We start from the raw sequence: 16,989 nt of genomic DNA on the forward strand, positions 1-16,989 counted from the left end.
GTGTAGGAAAGATGGGTAGCGTTGATAAATCGAACCCTTGCTAAAGTTGTATGTTAATAATTAAGGGGTACAGACAGATACCGAGCAGTATTAGGGCAAAATTGTCAGTCTTTCAAGCCTTTGTTAAACGAAAGAAATACGATTTGAGCAACTACTCTTCGTATTCTAATCTCTGTCCTTTTATTATGACCTACTATTTAGTTGCTTGACGACAGGCCCAGGCAAATGCTGCTGTCTGTAGAATACATCACAAGCATATACACCTTATTCTATAGCACGACAGGTAAGCGCTGTCCCCTCCTGTCCTCAAACCTTTGAGACACATAGGTCTAATCACAAACAGTATATATGCTCATTGGCGCATTGATGCTAGGGTTTGCCTGCCCACCCTTTTTCTTTCCTCTTCGTGCTACCAGGTAACGCTTGGGCATAACCCATTCACTTCTTGCTAAACAACCCAAACCCCTGGTGCAACCCTTAGGGGTCCCAGAGTGCCAAAACATGAACCAAGATTTAAGGCCCCCTCGCCCCCACCAGAATGATGGTGGTTCTATTTGAACTACCAGATGTGAAGGGAAATGATCTCTAAATCCTTTGTGCACATGCACTGGATTGATTAGTGGGGCTCTAGTTTCTCCCTTGGGGAGTAGCACTGATAAGGGGAACGCAGAGAATAACATGATCTATGGTTTGTGCCAGGGAGAGCCAAGAATGATGCCCATAAAGTGGGGAGGGCATGATGGGGGGGGGGGGGGGCACCAATGCGTGTGGGATGAGAAAAAGGGCTGCTTTGTTTGTTGGAATCAGACTGACCTCAGTCAACTGCTCAATTCATGTTGATAACCAAGTGTACATCACATGGTTGGTATTAAAGATAGGGTGGTGCCAGTTGAATGTAACAAATTATCTTTCAGTGTCTCAAGTTGGATAAGAACGTTACCCACGTGTGGTGTACAATGGGCGAGAAGACAGTGGAACCAATTGGAAAAGGGGCTATTTGTAATCATTCGCTTGTAAATAGGGGGTAGCCAATACAGGAGGGGGATTAATGGTGTATATCGAGTGCGCCATATGTGATTTTATTTTTGTGTTTATAATCTGAATCTTGTACAGAGGACGAGGGAGAGCTCTGTGTCTGTGGACTTCTAATACCACTGTCGCCATTTGTCTTTTGTATACAAAATAAAAGCTCTTGCCTTTCTCAAATGGGTGCACCTAGCCTTTTTCCCCCCTAGTGGGCTGGGTTTTCTTGGTTTGATCGCTGGGGCGTTAACCTACATTATTGGTGACCATGGCGTGATCCCAGTATCCCCCGCAAGGACTGAATATTCCTGGCTGCACATCTGGAGTGGCCACGCCCACCTACAGCAACCATTCCCCTTTGTGCATAACCGTTGAGAGGTTTTCAGGAGCTGTTATCAGAATTTCTGTATTTGTGTGGGCACTGTCCCCAGATTGTGCAGACTGTTGATGGGACCCTGTGACGGAGGACTTCGGGTGAACACGCAGACGTAAGTGCACCCTCTTCAGAGAAAAACAAGTGAGGTATGATGGGAGAGTGGAGATGTGTGTGTGTGTGTGTGTGGTGAGAAAAGATTGGATTGATGGTTAAGGAAATTCCGTGGTATTGTATATAATTTTGAGTTTTGTATTCTGGATTGTGGAGTAAACAGGATACTTTCCTTGGGTAATAGGGGAGAAGACAGTGCTGTGTATTGAAGAGAAATTGGGTATGGATAGGCTCTCTGTATATTTAGTGATTTTGGGATCTCTTTGTCCAGTGTAAAGTGGGCGTGGGGAACGATAAGTAGTTGTGGTAGATGCCTTTGTTGGTTCTGGGATCTCCTCACCCAATATAAGGGGGGTGTTGGAACCGAAAAGTAGAGATTATTGTGTTTATTTTCTTTTCTTTTTTTTATTTGTTTTAGTTGAAATTAATCAACCTTTCAAATTTTTAGTACAAATACAGAAATATTTACATATTTAAAACATTATAATCTACAATTAGACTTAAATTAAACAAGGACAATAAAGAACAATACAGAATTTTACCAGAATTCATAAAAGGAAAAACCAATATGAGTTAACTAATCAATGAATATCGAACATTAATTAAGGATATCACACTACTGTTCACTTCTACTCAAGATGTAAACTTACAAGAAAGTTTACAGTAGCAATCTGTAAATGAAGATGGCCTGATCCCAAAATTAGAAACCAGGACAAATCTTGGGATGCAAGCTGTAAATAGTTGCAATGTCGTGCAAAGTGTGTTTCGCACAATGGACGAAGGACAATGCATTCTGAGATAAGATGTCTCATAGTCTCATGTGTATCCATCAAAGAACAAAAACAGCAAACATTTTCTGCCTGGTTTAACAGTTTTCTTTTTGCCAACAAATCTCTGGTACCCCATAGGTTAAAGCGCAATTTCAAGATGGAATGCCGGTACTTATGCGAAGGACAACGTATTAAGTATGCAGACAATGTGCACATTTTTTTATGGGGAAATCGATTTGCATCAGCATCAAAATATGTAAGACATCTCTGTCGAGTGGCAATCCAGTCTGCTTGGTATATTTTTAGTTTTGCTTTATCTGCATGATGAAGTAGAAGGTTTAACGAGACCTCTGCTTCAATTAGCACATAATAGATGGACATTAACCATGATTTAATGAACCGATGCTTACTTGAAAATAGGTATGATGAGATGAGTTTTAGGAAAGCTTGTGATGTAGTAGACAATAAGCATTTCCTAAAAAAGCGCATTTGTGCCAGTTGAGAACAGCCTGTAGTGAAATCAGTCCGAGCTCATACTTCAACCAGGCAGCTGGTACGCAGTTTGGCAAATGCAAGATGCAGCGCCAATATCTCCCCTCCCATTTTGTTAGCAACTGAGATGGAATGTCTTGAAAGGTTTCTAGCCCATATAATAATGCTGGAACTATTTTTACTGTCCAGAAATGCCAAGCCGGAAGTACCGAAAATGTGCCATATTTATGCATTAAAATGCTGGCCTGTGATGTAAATGATGTTAATCTTGTTTCTAGACGCAAGAGATGACCTGTTGGGTGTTTAGCAGTCTCAAACATGATGCCCAAATAGTCATAGTGTGGTACTCTAGTGATCGGAACATTGTTCATTGACCATACATAAGAAGTGCCACATCTTTTAGGACAGAATACCACAATTTGGGTTTTAGTAAGATTGACTTTTAATTCCTTGGTCACAGTATATATCGAAAATGCATTTAATAGACGCTTTAGACCCACTTGTGTTCTAGAAATTGGAACTAGATCATCTGCATAAAAAAGGGTTTGTATAGGATAGCCGTTCAGCTTTGGTGAATCTGAAACGACTTTCGATAGATCATGTCTTGCGTCCTGAATGAAATAGTTGACAATGGCAGATGCTAGTAGACAACCCTGTTTGAGTACTTGAAGTTGGTATTTGTTGGGACAAAAGGCCATCTAAGGTTAATCGCACCTTAATTGATGTCTCAGAGTGAAGGCCGTATATTATATCCACGTGTTGCCGGACATTGATCTCTCTGCAGTTTTGCCGTTAAGAGTACACGGCTGACAGAGTCAAAAGCTGCATGGAGATCAATGAATGCAAAGAAAACGGACTGTTTTTCCTGGAGACACTGGTTTTTGATTGCATTTAAAGAGAATAGATTTACAGAGGTCCCCATGCCTACCACGAATCCCGTTTGATGGGGATCGCGTAAATTTGCATGAAGTGTCCAAGCATTGAATTTAGAAAGAATGATTTTTGCAAATACCTTCCCAGGCATGTCAAGACGGGCGATGGGCCGATAATTGGTCGGTCGACAACGATCGCCCTTCTTGAAAATTGGGATTATGATGGAAGTTTTCCAGGAGGAGGGTATTTTACGGGTACAAAGAATATTTTTGAATATGAGATGGAGAATGTGCTCCCATTCTCTTGGGTGGGTCTTGAACATAAAATTCGATAATCCATCTGGGCCTTGTGCTCTTGATGGACTAATTTGAGTTATGATTGACAGGATTAGCTCTTCAGACAGATAAAGCTGCCAGGGAGCATGTCTAGCCGATATATACTCAAAGTTGGCAAAGGCTGGATCATCATCATAGATTGGAAAAGTGCATAAACCAATCTTTTTCGGATACGCCGTTGATTTGGGTGTCCCCCTGTAAAGTGGTATTATGATTGTTTAGCATCTGCCACATTTGAGCCGAATTTATGTGCTTCATTGCAGCCAGCATAGAAATGCTATCATGCTGAAATCGGAGAGATTTCCTCTGTCTAAGCCAGTTTTTACATCGGCATTTGGCGGTGTTCAAAAGTTGTTGACAAAAGGGGCCATTCTGGAAGAGTATAGATTTCCTTATTTTCCGGTATTCCGCTTTTATCTTCTTAATTGCTGGATCAAAAGAATGCGGATGACGGACACGATTGTGTTTTACGATGGTAATGGTTTGAGTAAATGGTTTTAAGAGATCTTGATATGGTACCCCATTAGTGTACCACTCGTCATCTTGCAGGATGGTCGTTAGCATTTTAATCCCCCGAACACTCCATTTAAGCCGATTTCTAGCAGGGTTTACACTGGCCGTAGCAGTGATCATCTGGTGGTGCGGACTATTTTCACAGGACCATGCCACCTGCACTACTAATAAACAATGATCCCTATTTGGGTGAGGTAAAATGGAAAAGCGGTGGACATTTTGGAACAATTTTGCACTCATGTAAATATAGTCTAGCGTGCTTGAACTAGCTCCTCAATGCCAGGTAAAGTTTGAATGTGTGTCCCCTTCCACTGACCCATTCAGTCTATATAGATTTCTGTCAGCCATTAAAGTTACCCATTGTAGGGCTGCTAGAGAAGGATGGGAAATGTCACGACAGTCTAGATTGAGATCTCCTGTGACGATGGTATGGCTAATAGAAGTTCGAGTGAAAACAAGGTTCAATAGTTCTTCCATACCATCAAAAAAGATGGCATCACTCATGGTAAGGGGATTGCGATAGACATTCAGCAGGGCTAATTCCTGTGAGTGGCCCATGATAAGAACTAGCTGGATCTGGGAACCTACAGAGGCCCACGGAGCAATAGAGAACCCACTGGCACTGCGCACACCCACTAATAAACCTGACGAGGGACGACCACTACTTGGAAGAGCTGGAAGGAGCGCGATGTCATAGCCGTCCCAAACTGGAGGAGCAAGGAGCCAAATTTCTTGTAAAGCTATTAAATGGTATGTATCAGTGAAATTCGCAAAGGTGCGGGGTAGATGAGAATGACCCCCTCGTGTTCCAACATAGTAAAGAAATATCATTTCCTGCATCTGCTATTGGTGGTTACTGATGATTCTAATCCTCAGCCGAGGCCTCATCAGGCTTGCGCCGTGCTCCACCATAGATGTTAGATTTGGGTCTAAGGTATTGATTTTTGACAGGGATTTTTTCAGGGTCTTCTGCTAATAAAAAGCCCATGCTGAACAATTGCATTTTGCATTGCCAGATTGCATCTCGAACCAGGCCTGAAGGAATCCATAGTCTAACAATCGATGTTGATAGCTCAGAGATGAATTCGATTTGTTCGATATCATTAGATGCAAGCTTTTTAAGATCTTTAATGTCTCTAAAGATGTTGAGAACACTTTTTCGATTCAAATCATAGCTAGGAAAGTTACCCTCTCTGCATTTGAGGATAAGTGTGAAAAAGTGTTCCTGTCGTGGATTAAGATGGCGTGACACCGCCTCCAAGGCATTTTTCGGGGGAGCCCACTGCAAGTTGGGCATACCATGCTGTTTGTACTCATAATAATCAAAGTCAGATTCCCTCCCTTGGTTTTGGGCAGCATTAAAGCTTGGAGGACATTTGTCCTCCGTAACTCCTGCAGACATAATCGGGGCATTTTTTGCCTGAGCTAAGCTAGCAGCCAGGTAATCATCAATCGTTTGTGCCGTCTGCGCAGTTAGCAAATCTTAAACAGAGTCAGCTGGAGTTGTTCTAGACTTTTGTTTGATTTGTTTATCAAATTGTGGTATAGTAGTAACTGGAGGCACCAGTGGCCCAATGTCACCAAAGGTGCTCAATGAGGCTCGATTCGGATTATTATCTTGTTTTCCGATGTTCATTATATCGGGAGTACGACGTTTCTCAAAGAATCTTCGATGTGCATCATTTTGTGATTTTAAGGCCGCAAGTTGTTTGTCGGCCTCAATATTCCGATCTATGGAGAATACTAACTGTGACAAAGGCGATAAAGGAGCCCCCGAAAGTTTGGTATTGGGCTGAGTCATGATCACAGATGCTAACGAGTATTCTGTAGATGGATTCACACAATCTGGGTAGGTCAAGTTTTGTTCCTTGGTAGCTTTGAAGTTAACTGACTGAACTGGCGAGCCTCCTTATTGATCTGTTTCAAAGAGTGGCCATTTAAAGCAGCACCCAAAAAGACTGGAGGTTGCTCAGCCCTAGAGGAAGAGTCTAGCGGTGGACCTGTACATGGAGATTCTTTGCCTTGTAGTGCAGTTGACTTACCCAAGGCTTTGAAAAAGGAGTTTAAAGTCTTTTTGGTTTGTTTCAAGTTGGCCATGTTCTTAGTCTTTTTTTAATGCCAGTAGTTTTTTTTGGAGCAACCTTTTGGGTTCCTTGCCTTTAGTGCATCTAAGTGCCCCGCGCATTGTCCGCTTTTTCTGTTATGGGACAATTCAAGGGACGGGAGCGCTACTTCAACTTCTGATATTGAATATGTTTGAGGCGTCAAGTTACATTCTTGCTGCACTGCTGGAATGACAGGCAGTTGTTCAACTGGGCGGATAATGCCAGTAATAAAAGGTAGAGCAGTAAACCTGGCACCATCTGGTTCAGGAACGTGAGTAGCAATGGGCTTAGGCGTCAATGATATTGGCGCTTCCCCCCTCCCTAAACAATCATGGCTCATTCTGGCACTTGTTGGTGAGGGTATATCTTTAGCAATTGATGAAACATAATGGACTGACGACCATTTCATTAAGTCGTCAAACTGTCTTGATTGCTGTGACACCTTGGTATCTAGGGATTCAAACAGCTTGCAAAGACTCATGATGGTTGTATTGATGGCTGACATGGCAGGTTGTATCATGACTGCATGTTGTAAAAATAAATCTGTTTCGACTGTTTTTGGGGGTCTTGGTGTGGGAAGAGCAAAAGAGTGTATCATAGATACTGAAGTTTGCGATTGGGACTGATCTATCATAGATGATTTACTGCACTGTGGATCTGCCAGTGGATATATTGACATACTCCATGCAATAGGAGACTCGCTTTGGCTGGACTCTAAAGAAGAATTTGTCCGATCTTGCAAGAGAGGAGGAAAGGAGATTGGAGAAATGCCAAGCCTTGATGATGATAGGCGAGGACAATTTCGCGTTGATGCCAGCATTGTAATGTCTGATAGAGGGCGCAAATTTGTTATCACACTAGGTGTTTTAGGTGCAAGAGAAATGTCCTTTATATTAGGATGTGCACCTTTCTTTGGGATCCCCAAATGAGAAGTGGCCAATGAAGAGATGGATACAATGGATTCATCTGTGTCCGTATCAAAACAAAACTTGGGTTTCACTGACAAGACTTGACCTGAAGTACCGCCCGAGTGGGCAGAAAAAAATTCTTGTGGACTTGGATTTGGGCAACCTATGGATGGAATATACATGTTTGCAATTTGTGGAGGCATGTTGGTCGTGAGCAGATATGTCATGACTGGGTAGAATGAGGTGCCGAGAATACTTCCGTCACTAAACAATTGGAGAAGGCAAATTGCAGTTGTAATGTTCGGCCAAATATAGAGCTTCCTTGTTAAATAAGCTCGTCTCGAAATACCTTGATCAGTGAATGTGGAGCACTCCTTGCACGACGCACCTCGCACAGCGAACAGCCAACAGTACTCGTGGTACTCGCTAGGTGCGCAGCGCGGGTGCGCAGGAGCAGGAGAATATAATGGATGCAGGAAGAGGCGCGGCCAGGTGGGGGCGGGCACTCTAAAAATGAATAAACACAAACAAGGGTAGTAAGAAATAAGGATAAAAAGCAAAACAACACAAATTATCAAAAGCACCACTCCGGCGCAGCGTGCTAGCCTGATCAAATGAGCGTTATAACGTTCATATAGTTAAACGCCCCTTTGGGGCATGCTACACATAAAGCACTTATTGTGGAAGTGCAATGTCGGAAAATAAGCCCAGTATGGGGAGTAAATGTCTTTGCAGTCACCTTTAGGCTTCCTGAATCAGGGTCAGGCAAACAAGTGTTGCCGTTAAAGATGTCCTCTGGGCGAAATTCAAAACAACTTGACACGAAGTGCAGAGGAGTCACGGGCAGCCGATCCTCACAGCCACCAGTACTCGTGGTACTCGCTAGGTGCGTGTAGTGGTTAGTAGTGGCCGGATGACGGCCAATCATGGTTTGACATAAGAGGTGTGAGTGAGGAGTGTATGTGTGCAAGGGGATTGTGAATGAGGGTAAGTGAGGGATATAACACGTGGGTGTTGGGAGGGGGGGTGGTTTGTTGGGGTTGAGATCGGGGTGTTCAAGCATATTGTAAAATAATGACAGGAAGAGGTAGATTGAGTCAATAACCCAGTCGAATTACATGTATAAAGCTCTCTTCCTGAGATGGTGAAAGATTTGGATGATGGGCCTATGGCTTCTTTGAAGGCAATATGTGAAGTGATCACTCCCTACCATGGCTGTTGCCCTGAGTGCCCCTGCTGAGACAGACCGTTGCCACCCAGCCCCCACATCCCCTTGTTAGGGTGTTATCCCACATGTGCTGCATCGGGATATGCAAATCCTATGTATGTTCTTTTGCCCATCACTGCTCCCACGCCGGCACAATATCTGAATCTTCCTAACCCTACTGTGTAAACCCCTGTGAGGGGGTAAGGGATTGAAGGGGAAATGATACGAAACCACAAAAAGAGCTGGATGCACTGAGGAAGGTGAAGGGCGAATTGGCGTGAAGAAAAATGGAGGATCAAATAGCAGGCTTGAGTAGGGCTGGATGAATGGAGGGCAGGAGGTATTTTATTTCGAATAGATGGCACAGCTATCAAGGATGTGCATGTAGAGAAAGAGGGAAGTCTGGAGATGGTGAGAGTAAAGTACTGATTTTGACAAAGTCGGAGGAAGAGTATGATTAGACACACGAGGGAGAAGAGGAGTGGGATACAGTAGATGAGTTGTGTTGGGCAAGATTGTATGCAGTACCCATAGGATGCACTTCAACAATCCTGACCTCCTGGCAGTAGTAACCCAACCTTTGGCATAAGTCTGCACTACACAGATTGGTAGTGACGAGTAGCCAGCCTTATCTGAAGAGGGGTCAATGTGTGCTGTAGGGGAGTTACACAGAGGTTCACAGTGACAAGTATCCAAGCAAACACTTGCACACACGGTTTCTTGATAAAACAATTATTAATGTATTTAGCAGTCAGTTAATAGAATCCTTCTTCAGAAGGGAGCACTGTAAAACACCACACAGATATGCTTCAAAAGTACACAATCTCTTAGTTCAGAATCAGTAAATGCCCATTTGGGATGGCATACAGCAGGGACCTACACCCACAGGTGACTTTAATTGCTAGGGTGCTGTTGAAATTAATGTATTACTGTTGGCATTCAGAATTAGGTAAGATCAAGTAAAAAAGAAAAGATTATTAGAGCAAACAAGTTACCACAAATATTTCTTAAGCGGGCAAATACTTTCAGATCCCCCAATAAGTCATTCAGTTAAAACAGGCTAAGCCAAAGTCAATAGGCAAGAGTCTAGATAGGCTGAAGCACTTCTTTGAAGGTAAGTAGAAAAGTCTTTGCACAATGTTTCAGAAGTCTTTGAAGAAAAAGATGAATCGAGGTAGGGTCACAAGCTGTTAGACTTGTGAGTGCTATAAAATGCCAGCAACTATACAGCAAGAGGTAAGTTCTCTTAGACTTTGTACGGTACCTTTTAAAACGAAGAAAGTATGTAGCAGGCGACTCTTGTTCCTGTGCAGCTCTCTCTGTTCCTGGGCCTCAGTCGTGGGGACAAGAGGGAGGACGTCGGGGCACTCCTGCACTGCACTGCACTGCACTGTACTGGGACGGTCAAAACTTGCAACCGGCAAACTTCACTTTGTGGCTGTTCAGTGTTTCAGCTCCTCGCGTCTACCGCAAATGGCAACACTTAGGTTCTTGGCTGTCGAGATGGACTTTCCTTGCTTCTGGGGTCCCGCACTCTGTTGAGGGGGCTCAGGCTCGGTCACTCCTGCTTCCTTGGAGTCCGGAGGATCTTCCTGGAGCTCTTGGCCAACTTAAAAGCAATGCATGCAAACTGTCACGGAATTCCCCCTTTCTCACCTGGGAGCGATCCTTGCAGGCTTTCTTGGGCGGTGTCTTACGCACGGACCTGGTCTTGTATAAGACCGCGTGAGCCTCTTCTGGTCCCAGCGTGCGTTCAGAGCTCCAGGGTTCAGACACTCCGGGATCCAGGAGCGAAGAAAGTGAGCACACTGCACACGAGTCCAGGAAACAAGGAAGAGGGTAATGGGAATGGAATTAGGAGGTCCAGGAACAAGGATAACAGCGTAGCGAACTACGGTGCACACGTCTAGCCACTGCTTGCCGTAGCATTGAGACGCGCGGGCCCGCGGGGGCGCAGCCTATTTGTAAATACGCTACGTCTGACGTAAAGACAAGGAAGATGTTGCACGTTAGACGGCCATGTTGGTAGTATTAAGGAGGGCAAGCCCCGTTTTGACAAGGACCATGAGGTCCAAACGGGGCGTGGTCTGTGGATCATGACAGCATGCCTCCTCCGAAGATTCGTTCCACCAGGTTTGCCCGGGTGTATGAGATGGTATCTTCTGAGCAATCGAGGGGTATTCAGGTTAGAAGCTGGTTCCCAGGTTCTTTCACTTGGAGGATATCCTTTCCATTCAACAAGGTATTGAAGCTGACCCCGTTTATACCTGGAATCGCATATTCGGGACACTTCATATTCCACTTGGTCGTCCACTACCACCGGAGGGGTTCTGCAAGATTTCTAGGAAGATCGGATGTTAGGGTTTTAATAAAGAAGTGTGAAAAAAATGGGTGAATCTTCTTCCAGGAGTCAGGTAGCTTGAGTCGGTATGAGACAGGATTTATGATTTCCTTGATGGGAAATGGACCATAGTACCAGGAGGCCAGTTTGTTTGGCCGCACGTGTCCGAGTAGTAGCTTCGAGTACAACCAGACTTGATCACCAACTGCATATGAAGGCCCTGGTCTTCTTTTATAATCAGCATTTTGTTTAGTTCGTATTCTGGCCTTCTCTAAGTGTTCCTTAGCTTCCTTGTGTACATTGATGAGTGTTTCCATCCAGGAGTCAACGGTAGGAACAGGTGTGGGATGTGGAAGAACAGAGTAACACTGATGGATGGAATCCTTGACTGCAGTAAAAGGGGCTGGTCTTGATTGCCGAATGATCAGAATTGTTGTACGCGAACTCAGCCATGGGTATTAGGAGGGACCAGTCATCCTGAACCTTTGTGGTGAAACAAAGAAGGTATTGTTCCAGGGTCTGGTTTACACGTTCCGCAGCTCCATTGGCTTGTGGATGATAACCTGATGAGAGAGCGCGTTGGATTCCCAGAATGCGACAGAGATGTTTCCAGAAGTGTGAGACGTATTGAGGTCCTCGGTCTGATATGATCTTGGAAGGAAGTCCATGTAGGCGGAAAATGTGTTCCAGGAAGATTCCAGCTAGCTCTGATGAGGACGGTAGTTTATACAGGGGTGTAAAGTGAGCCATGCGAGTGAACAAGTCAATGGTAACCATGATAGTCGTGTATCCCCTGGAAGGTGGCCATTCCACAATGAAGTCTGTAGCGATGAATTCCCATGGTCTTGTTGGTAGAGTAGGTTGTAGTAGGAGCCCTGCTGGTCCATTGTTTCGTTTTTTTTCCGACTACAAATCGAACAGGCTTGGATGTACAGTTGTACGTCTGTCTTCATTCTGGGCCACCAAAATTGTCTTTGTATAAAACGGAGGGTGTTGGTGATGCCACGATTATCCTTTGTTGTAATTTCTGTGTGGGGATGACTAGAACATTATCCTTGAACAAGTATCCATCCTTGATTCTTGGATCCCAATGATTCTTCCCTGAAATGTCCTTCCAGAGCTCAGAGCATTGGGTTTGTATCCGAATTTCTTCGAGGAGACTGACCGCTTGAGCTACAAAAAACGTGTTGGAAAACATCTTGGGATAGGTCCGATCTTCAATTGTTTCGTAGTCAGGACGTCGGGATAAGGCATCAGCAATTATGTCCTGTGATCCGGGGACACGATGGATGTGGAACTGGTACTGGGCAAAGAAGAAGGCCCAATGGGCCTGACGACTGTTCCTACACTCCAATGATTGTAGAACCTGAAGATTCTGATGGTCCGTGCGGACCTGGACTGGATGTCTCGCTCCCAGGAGTAGGTGTCGCCATTCAGTGAAGGCTTGACGGATGGCTAACCGTTCCTTTTCCAGGTCAGAGTAATGTGTCGCACTGGGAGTCAGAGTTCTTGAAAGATGAGCAATGGGGTGTTCCATCTTGTCCTCGAACTTTTGCTTTAACGCTGCTCCTATGGCGTAGTTAGTGGCATCCGTCTCCACTATGAATGGTCGATTTATGTCAGGTTGGGCTAGGATGGGGGCTTGAGTAAACTCTGTCTTTAAACGTTGGAATGCCTTGTCTTGAGGTGTAGACCAGAGAAAGGGAGTGTCTTTCTTCAAGAGTTCAATGATCGGCTGAACAATCTCAGAAAAGGTGGGTATGAACTTCCGGTAGAAATTGGCTAGTCCCAGGAAGGATTGAACTTGTTTCACAGAAGTGGGAGCCGGCCAGGATAATATGGCTTTTACCTTTGACTGATCCATACCAATTCCTTCTGGACTAAGGACAAATCCTAGGCAATGAACAGAGGTCACGTTAAACGGGCATTTCTCGGGTTTGGCTAGGAGTCTATGTTCACGTAGTCGTTGTAAAACAGCCTTAACATGTTCTTCATGCCTTAGAAGGTCCTTGGAATAGATCAGGATATCGTCCAGGTAGACGATGACGAAGATGAACAGCATATCGGAGAACACCCTATCCATGAAACGTTGAAAGACGGCAGGGGCATTAGCAAGTCCAAAGGGCATGAAGATTACAGCTCCTCTCACTGCTTCCAGGATATCCGAGATCAAGGGTAAAGGGTAGTGGTCCTTGAGGGTGCATTGATTTAATCCACGATAATCGAGGCAAGGTCTAAGTTCCTTGGTGTCCTTCTTGGGAACAAAAAACAGTGAGGCTCCAGCTGGGCATTTCAATGGTCCTATGATGCCATTTTCAAGGTTGGTATCCAAGTATTCTCGTAGCACTCTCTTTTCAGGTTCGGATAGGATGAACATCCTCCCAAAGGGAATCACTGCTGAGGGTTCTGTTTCTATGGCACAGTCTTCAGGTCTGTGAGGGGGTAGAGCCTGGACTATGGCAGTTGAAAACACATCAGCATAACTCTGATAGGCCCTTGGAACCGATATGATATTGGAAACCATGAGTGGAACTTGCTGATCTATTGATGGTTCTTTGGAAGGTGTCACGGATGATTCCAGGAATAGACAGTGAGACATACAAAACTCGGATCCAAGAAATAAGGATCCTGCTGCCCAGTTGATATAAGGATTATGCTTCTGTAACCAGGGCATACCCAGGACCATGGGATAATGAGCAGACTTAATGTGTCAAATCTGATCAGCTCTTGGTGATGGTTTATTGAATGTTGGATCTCTTTAGTCTGCAGGCTTATAGGCCCTGAAGTGAGGGGTCTTCCATCGATCGCTTCCACCGGTTGCATGGTACTTCGTGTCTCGTACGGAATGTGGTGACACGTAACCCAATCTTGATCAATGAATACTCCCATAGCTCCGCAGTCAACCAAGGCCAAAATGGAGTAGGTCTTATTCTTGGATGGCGATAGAAGGGCCTGGATGGCGATAGAAGGGCCTGTACAATCACTAGGCTGTTTTGTCCAGGAGAGTTAAAGGATGGAATAGACGTGGAGCAAACATCTCTCTCCCGAAGCTTTGCTCCATCTAGGATCGGGAGCTGGCATTTCCCGAACGCCAAGGAGGGGCTAGAGGGCATTCTCTAACCAGGCGCTTATCCGAGGCACAGTACACGCATAACCCCGTAAGAATCCTTCTCATCCTTTTTTGGGGGTATATGGGTCCACGGAAGGCTCCTATCTGCATAGGTTCTGGTTCAGCAGCTGACCCTGGATTTGTGTCAGTCTTGGAGGTAATCTCGAAGGATGCCTTCGGGGTGGTTAATTTGGATTTCCTTTTTTCTGCCTTTCTTTCCTGGATACGAAAATCTATTTGCATGGCAAGGTCCAAAAGAGACTGGAATGAGCTTGGGCGAGCCACTCTGGCCAACTCCTCTTTGATCTCCTCATTCAGTCCCCTTCTGAAAAGTGTCAAACTTGCTTCAGGAGACCAGTCAGCTTCTTTGGCCAATTGCTTGAATCGGGTTACATACGTAAGCATATCCTGGGATCCTTGTTGAAAGTCTAGGAGGCGCTCCTGGGCACTATAGATCTGCTCAGGGCAGTCAAACATGTTTTTAAGGGCTTGCATGAAACCGTCGTAATCATCCAGGAGGGCATCACCAGAATTGGCTAAGGGCGTAGCCCAAGTTAGAGCATTTCCGGAAAGGTGTGAAATTATGAAGCCAACCTTAGCCCTAGGGGTTGAAAAGTAGTAGGGCTTAAAAGTAAAGAGAACCAAACAAGAATCAAGGAATCCACGAAGGGTTTTTGCCGACCCATCGTATTTGACAACAATGCCACCCAGCAATACGCTTTCCTTTGTGGCAGAATCACGGGATAGAACTAATGTTTGAAAGCGGCGTTTTCCGCTTTTAAATTTTGTACCTCGGTTGTTAGTTCTTGCATGCCACGCATGAGATCCTGAACAGCCGCTTCCATGTCGGCTTCGACTTCAGTCGTTTGGCGTCTCAAACTGTCATGGAATTCCCCCTTTCTCACCTGGGAGCGATCCTTGCAGGCTTTCTTGGGCGGTGTCTTCTTACGCACAGACCTGGTCTTGTATAAACCCGCGCAAGCCTCTTCTGGCTCCAGCGTGCGTTCAGAGCTCCAGGATTCAGACACTTCGGGATCCAGGAACGAAGAAAGTGAGCACACAGCACACGAGTCCGGGAAAGAAGGAAGAAGGAAGAAGGAAGAGGGTAATTGGAATGGAATTGGGAGGTCCAGGAACAAGGATAACAGTGTAGCGCACTACGGAGCACACGTCTAGCCGCTGCTTGCAGTAGCATTGAGACGCGCAGGCCCGCGGGGGCGAGGCCTATTTGTAAATACGCTACGTCTGACGTAAAGACAAGGAAGATGTTGCACGTCAGACGGCCATGTTGGGAGTATTAAGGAGTGCAAGCCCCGTTGTGACAAGGACCATGAGGTCCAAAAGGGGCGTGTTCTGTGGATCATGACACAAACTGGTGTTCCTCTCCCTGGCTCTACGGTTTCCAGCAGCAACTCTGTGGAAATTCAACCAGCTCTAAGATAGATGTCCAGGTGGCTTACTTTGGAGTTGATTGGTCCCACCAACTCAAGCGGAGAAGTCATTCTTGCAGGGGCTTCTCTGTCGATGCGAACTTGGCTTTAGGGCACTGCAGCAGGGCTTCACCGGGCAAACCAATGGTCCAGGAGTTGCAGCAGGCGCCCTCTTCAAGTTCTTCTCCGGTTCCTTCGTCCAGTGATCGACTCTGCCTTCCAAGCCAAAAGTCGCCTTTTTTTAACATTTCTTTCCAGTCTAGCTGTCAATCACCCAGCAGGATGGCTGTCCTTGCCGGACAGTCAGCCAGCCAATCATCACAGAGTGCATTTGGGTCTCCTAGGAGACAAGGCACAGGATGTTTCAGGCACCTCCCCCACTTCCTACCTACCCCGGACACCCTGGAGCCAGAGGTGGCTTCACTCGTGAATCCCACCAAAGGCAAAATGAACAAAGGGACCAAACCTGGTTTGACGCGGAGAATAAATCTCAAGAAGGACCTTTTCACAAAGAAATGGTGAAAAAAGACCAGGGCCATTTTGACAAAAATGGCACCCTTGGGTGCTTTACTGCAGCTGCGAACGCAGCTCGTGTTAAAGGCACACCACGGTAGTAAAAAACAAAACCACTGCCACCAGCCATTCAGTGAGGAAAGGGCAACATACACATTTTTACTTCAGAAGCTAGACAAAGGGGATACTAGGTAACCCCTCCAGCACACTATTGTAAGATACTGTGTGCTGGGTCTAGAAAGTTACAAATGTAAGTAAAGTCAATTTCACTTTACTGCTCTGGGAAACAGTAGTTTAGTTTAACCCAAAGAAGGTATTTAAACCTTGGGAAATCTAAGAGACTTCCCTGTGTCACTGCACTAAAGGTGCTGTGTTACACAATGTAAAAGTACCAAAATCACATTAAAATACATGAGAGAGGGAGAGAGGGAGAGAGTGGGGGAAAAAGGGTCTCACTCTCTCCAGGTTAAAAAAAAAATCAAGTCCTCAAAATCCAGCAAAGTTGTTGGGGGTTTCTAAGGTAGAGGGTATTGGCACATTTCTGAGAATTCTCCCAAACAAGTTGGAAGGGGAAAAACAGCCACCTGTGATTTCTCCACGAGTAGACAGCTTGTGGGGAACTAGGCTACGAAATGGGTTTGGCAGGATGGCGGTAGCTAAGAGGTCGGTGATTGGAAAGAAGAAAGTTCGGAAGACAAGAGCACAGTTTCCATTACTACATAAGGGACTGGGAAGAGCACAGTATGTACCATGGGAACATATGGATAAAAACAACCTTATGAATGCACTCCTGTCATTCACAGCCAGGGCGGGACGCATTTGAGAAGCATACAGCTGGTACTATCTTGGCTGTAGGGGACTTGAAAAGCTTGTTTGTGTCGAT

General features: G+C 45.2%; 1 protein-coding gene across 4 annotated transcripts in view; it reads left to right on the forward strand.

Moving 5' to 3' along the window:
- Positions 1-16,989, forward strand: part of INSIG2 (insulin induced gene 2) — a 141,312-nt gene that overhangs the window by 47,979 nt on the left and 76,344 nt on the right. The gene's annotated exons all lie outside the window — the stretch shown is intronic.

The sequence above is a fragment of the Ambystoma mexicanum genome, chromosome 9, assembly GCF_040938575.1.
Source record: "Ambystoma mexicanum isolate Mex_15411 chromosome 9, UKY_AmexF1_1, whole genome shotgun sequence".
Lineage (NCBI taxonomy): Eukaryota > Metazoa > Chordata > Amphibia > Caudata > Ambystomatidae > Ambystoma > Ambystoma mexicanum.